The sequence below is a fragment of the Echinops telfairi genome, unplaced genomic scaffold (genome assembly GCF_000313985.2).
Source record: "Echinops telfairi isolate 266 unplaced genomic scaffold, ASM31398v2 ScPeMD7_23;HRSCAF=83, whole genome shotgun sequence".
Classification (NCBI taxonomy): Eukaryota; Metazoa; Chordata; class Mammalia; order Afrosoricida; family Tenrecidae; genus Echinops; species Echinops telfairi.
In genome coordinates this window covers 72697075-72703188 of record NW_022103920.1, presented here as the reverse complement: position 1 = coordinate 72703188, position 6114 = coordinate 72697075, and the positions used below count along the sequence as shown (strand labels likewise).

At 42.2% G+C, this 6114-nt stretch overlaps 1 non-coding gene across 1 annotated transcript; it reads left to right on the top strand.

Moving 5' to 3' along the window:
• The first annotated feature begins 5002 nt into the window (after window positions 1-5002).
• Window positions 5003-5166, top strand: LOC115869307. The gene has a single exon (XR_004046120.1). It is a non-coding gene; the product is annotated as a U1 spliceosomal RNA (small nuclear RNA).
• Window positions 5167-6114: the final 948 nt, after the last annotated feature.

Genomic DNA, 6114 nt, shown 5'->3' with positions numbered 1-6114 from the left:
CAGCAGCTGCTATTTTTTTTTTCCTTAATAAATTGCCTTGCTCCCCATGTTCTTGAATTCCAGAAGTTTATCAGACTTTGATGACTAACATTAGGTGGCTGTCAGCTGGTTCATTTCAAGGGCAATAGAGTGGTTTCTCATCCTACCATTCAATTTGACCAAGCATATCATAACGTACTGAACATTGATATTGGTCAGCACATTCAAGTCAGAAATCAGACTGGAAGTCAAAGTTCCTATTTCTATGTTTAATTGTCATGGACACTGCATATGTGATTGGTTGGGGAGGGTGGGGGCAGAGAAGGTGTTATTGGGTAAATTAAGCCCTGGTGGTGCTATAGGATATGCATTGGACTACTAACTACAAGGTCAGTGGTTCAAGCCTACCAGCTGCTATGCAGGAGAAAGATGAGGTTGTCTGTTCCCTAAACGTTGAATCATCTCAGCAACTCTCAACTGTGAGAGTGGCGGTGAGTCAGAACAGACTGCAAGGCACCCAGGTGCTTACTGGGCAATTGAGCGTGGTCAGCATCAGCATTGTAAACGCAGCATCAGCATTCTCCCACCACACAACCCAATCCCAGCGAAATGGAAAAAAGCAGAAAAAGGAGATTTTCTGTTTTCACTGCACCTTTTATCACCCAGCCGGCAAGACTTTTCTTTGGTCCCAGTACACATAAAAGCAAGGATGTTTGAGAATATATATACATTTGGGGAATCTGTTATGTAGATTGTTGTTAAATTATGGAGCTTGGGGTTTTTAAAAAGATGTATCCATATCCTAAGCACAGAGGGAAATTCCATAAATACCCTCAATTAAAGGAAAAACAAAAACATTAAAATGTTGTGTGTGTGTGTGTGTGTGTGTGTGTGAGTGTGTGTAGGAGAATGATCTCATTTATTATGGGTTTTACTGGACAGCCAAATAGAATGGATCATAATATACATGAAAGTGGAAAAAGAGCCTAAGTTGCTGAAGCATAATAGATAAAACATGAATTGTGCTTCAGGGAAAAACTAAAGTCACCCTGGAAATGCCTTAAATGTCTACATATGTAATGGTTCGGCAAGGCCCAGGGCGCTAATGACGGGCCATTGCCGAATGCCGCAATGCTGCAAAGCAAAACCATTCTTTTACATTGCTCCTATCCAAGTCCATTAAGAAATAATGGTTGTAAGATGAAAGTCTTGTTAGGGTTTCAATGAAAATGTTTGGCACACCATGATGAAAAGTCAACAATCTGCTTTTAACGAGAGACACTGGAAAAAGTTTGGTTAACATACCACTGAAAATATTAATTCTCCTTAATGGCAGGATGCAACATAGCTTTTTATAGTTTTTGATCCATGTCATAAATTTGGCTATGACAAAGGGAATACTCCAGCTTTAACTCACTAGCAAAAATATTACCTGCTTTCTGGTCCTTAAAGAGTTGGTCCTTAGTAGGCTTTGTAATGTTCTAGATGGCCAGATTGCTCTCCTTAGAGAGCTGGGGACGAGGGGGCGGTGAGCATGCACACAAGAGGCATGGGATCGATGTGTGTGTCTACAATGCGAGTGGTTTTCTGTTAGTATTTAGAGAGGGAAATCAAGAGGAAATGTCACAAGTTTAAGTTTGGCATCACTGCCAGAATTCAAACCTTTGTAAAGCTGAATCGATGAGGATGATCGCAGCCTCAGAAACCGCCATGATCTGATCCCCTGTTGGCTTATTATGCCCTGTCCATTTCAACTTGACGTTGTTAGAAAAAGTACACCCCCTTCATTCTTTATTTCCTCTGCATAATTGTAAATGTTCCATTGCTGAGGTGAGAAAGGATGACAGGGGAAACGTGGTCTTCTCAGCAGCTCACAGCAAACCATTTTGGCTTCTAAGCGTCCAGTTCAGAACCGTGTTGGCCCCATAGAACCCTCTTAGGAAAAGGGATGCACACATGTGACGCACACCACCGCCGTGGAGACTTCGGTGCTTTCTCTCCTGCTGCCTCTTTCCATTCGACTGATAAATTCGCTTTTTTATCAACAGTATTGAAAGGGAATTTATTTTTTTGAAATGGATAACTGCCAGGGGATACTTACTAGAGGAATAGTTCTTTGTTGCTACAAGATAAGCATTTAATTGCAATCATAATGTTTTCAGTATCTTCCTGATGTGTTTTGAACAACTCAATAACAAACAAACGTAACACTAACATTTAGTGATAAGTGGGGTGTGTTTTTTTAATCTATCTTAAATTTCAAAGTGAATCAAACTTTTTAGCCAATGATTGAGAAGGTAATGTGTGAACTTCAGATACTGGAAAAAATACATAATTGCTTGCCACCAGAGCATCTTAAATGCTCTTATCAATAGGAACATGCAAAATCGAAACCAAGCCTATTTATGGTGAGCCTGTAATACATGCTAGGACTGTTGCTCTGAATTTCCAACACTAAACCTTTAAGGCAGTGGACATATTCAACTTTATCCAGCTTAGCAATTGGTAGGTTTAAACCCCTGAGCTCATGACCATGGAAGTGCCAGTGGATTATGTTTGAGAAACCTGCCTAAAGTGGCCGAGGCCAACACCAGAAGCCTCAGAGACCATGGAACTGAACAAAGGAGCCATGCTGTGAGACAGCGGAGAGGCTGTGCCCATGAGTCCTGAAGTCTGGAAACAGGGCCGTGCAACAGCAAACAGGCTTCTCAGTCAGCCATGGAGGCAGAAGTGATGGAACCACGTGACTGAGAGGCTAAGGACCAGAGGGAGATGTGGCTGAAAAGAGGTATTGCCTGGGCAGAACACTATGTCTGTAATGTTTTCTCATCTTGAATTGCGGCACCCCGTTTGTTGGGTGTCATCCTGTCAGCTCCAGCCCACTGCAACGGACTCCATGCACAACAGAAGGAAACACCGTCCAGTCCTGGGCCATCCTTACTAGTGTTCCTGTACGTGAGCCCAGCCGTTCAGCCGCTATGTCAATCCATCTCATTGTCGGCTTTCCTCTTTCGCAGTGTTCCTCTACTTGACCAAGCATGATGTCCTTCTCTAGGGACTGGTCTCTCCTGACAACATGTCCAAAGTATGTGAGATGAAATCCCACTATCCTTCCTTCTAAAGAGCACTCTGGTCTAACTTCTTCCAAGACAGATTGGTTTGCCCTCTTTCCACACCATGGTATTTTCGACATTCTTTGCCAGCACCATAATTCAGAAGCATCAATTCTTCTTTAGGTTTCTTTGATTTAAGTCCAAATTTCACATGCGTATGACGCAATTGAAAATACCACAGCTTGAGTCGGGTGCACCTTAGACTCAAAGTCCCCTCCCTGCATTTCAACACTCAGAAAAGGTCTTGGGGTGCAGATTTACCCAATGCACTCTTCTGATCGCTTGACTGCTGCTTCCATGAGCATTGATTGTGGATCTAAGCAAGATGAAATCTTTGACAACTTCAATCTTTTCTCTGTTTAGTGTGATGTTACCTATTGATGCAGTGGGAAGTATTTTGGTCTTCTTCACATTGAGTTGGAGTCCATACTGAAAGCTGAAATCTTTGATTTAATAAACCTCCATAATTGTGAGAACTGTCGGTGTGAAGTTCTCTGTGGCCATAGTTAACAGATTATCAAACCCCATATAGAAGTGGAGTGCCATGGGAGGAATGAATAGTGTCAAGAGAGGGTAAAAAGGATGAGTGGCTGACCACTGCCTCATGGCAATAGGCCATGAGCTGGCAAGGCATTGGATTCTCCTTCCCCCCCCTTATGTAGCCAGAGGAGGTCAGCTATGGCCTCTCTGTTATTACGCATTCTGAAACGTTCTTAAGTGTTGTGGGCTTAAGGTGAGAGGGGTTCCCCACAAAACATCACAGGTCTGGTAGGTGCAATTGTACAGTGATAATAAGTAAAGATTATAGTAAAGTCGTAGAGAGCATGAGAGTTAAAGGATAGAGTCAAGTAATGGAGTCAGACACAATTCATGGTAGCATTGCTCACCTCAGCCCCACTTGGTGGTCCACATGGAGGGAGAGAGAGAAACTTTAATGCTTCCCAAGCTTTTATCTTCTCTGGGGACATGCAAGCCCCCTAATTACAGGTGAAGACATACGTCACAGGAAGGGGTTGTACAATAGGCATACACATTGTAGGGAGGGGATCTATGATAGGCATAAGCATAACAGGAAGGGGATGAGCTAGGGGTGTGCCCATAGGAATGGGAAGGTCTAGAGTTATACATGTGACAAGATGGGCGGACCCTAGATTCATGATGGCAGCCTAACCTTGGTCATCCTTGGGTGGGTTTGACCTCTCTGGCGTCTCATACAAGGAAACAGACAACTGCTATCCTTATCAGAAGGGAGTGGGCCCTACTTGTTGTGGGATAAACAGTGGCATCTGCTTGCTCCAGGTGGCTGATAGCTCTTAGGGAGAATGACCCCTAATCTATTCCTGATGACCTCCAAGTGTATAGTCATTCTCAAGCAGCTAAGTCTGGCATATATTTGGCGGAGACCGCTTGAGAGAAATCCTTCTGTTTCCCACAAAGTGTGAGATTCACTTGGTAGGAATGAAAATGTGTGAAACCTAATTTCTAGAATTAGAGATTCTGATTCAGTCGATTTGGTGTGGTAACTAAGATATCTGTTTCTGAAACCAGTTTCCTTCCCTCTGCGTCTGGATATGGATGCCTTTGGTTCCTTTCCTGAACTTTGAGAAACCACTGCTTTATATCTGATAAAGAATTTCTTCCTGCACCAAAGTAGCTAGGCTTACTTATGCTCCAATTGGTTTCCTACTATAGAATAACTTCATACAGTGTAAAGTGGTGTGCTGCCTCAAAAGACAATGTGCCTTCTTCAATGTAAATGTTTCTATATAGGCTTGATAGACCCCAGGAGGAAATGTTACAAAGAGAATTTAAATTTATGAGGGAAAAGTTCTAGTTTGCTCTCAATCCTGAGCTTTATATTATGAGTCCATAAAATTCCAGTGGTAGTTCTTTTTAAAAAACTAAGCATAAAACTTACCTGATTAAGGAGACACCATCACCACAAAAGTGTTTTTCCTGGGGCAAGGCTTACTCTTTGCACTCCTGTTGTGCTGACCCTGTGATTTCCCCAATTGTAGGAAACTCAATTGCATAATTAATGACTGTGGGGGACTGTGTGTTAAACTCTCACCTGAAGGAAGGAAGGAAGGAATGAAGGAATGAAGTAAGGAAGGAAGGAAATTATGTGTAAGAACAGGGAAATTGGATGATAAAGCATTACCATATGAGAAAGTTAAAGTTTATTGTGCCAACCTGGCTGATAAACACATGTGGAGTTAATTGAAGGGTGGAAAGATTAACGGTCCGGTGAGCTTCACCTTTTGAGTTCTCAGGTCTCCTGCTTTGTGGTGGTCGGACCATGGTGCAGCTGCCTTAGCAGTTCCCTGCTTCAGCTTGCAAGGCTCACTTCCTGTAAGACATCCCTGAGGAGAAGCCACATGGACCTACCCCGATGCAGCTCTGGGTGCTGGAGCAGTTATGTGGAGACCCCTGCCAGTGATGAGATGCTTATATGTTCACTCATTCAGCTTTCCTCCTGCAGTCCTCATCATAGTGTGTGTTTTGTGAGATGGAGGAGGACTTTGTGGATTGGTGTCGGACATATGGATTAATGGGTTAATGTTGGACTTGTGGACTTGGGCAGCACTGGGTTGTGATATTTTATGTTTATGTGCACTTACCCTTTATATAAAACTCTCACTTATAAATATGAGTTTTTGTGGATTTGTTTCTCTAATGTACCCAGACTAATACACCATAACCCGAATATCTGCAGAGGCACCTAATTTACCACAAAAACTGCATTAAAAATGTGCTGAAAAACTCAGCTTATATTTGAGTATATAGGTATGTTTTCTGTTTCTTTCCTCCATTTTCTTTAGACAACATATGGTTGGGGACTATGATGGTATGTTTGTTTTGTTTTTAAATAGACTCTAGTCTCACCACATTGAGTTTATGTTCTTTCTCTTCAGTCATTGCACATTTCTTTTGGTTTATATGTACTTTGGGGAGAAAAAAGGTTTTTTTATACACACACACAAAGCACTGAGCACTGTGTTATATATATCTCATTTTCTTA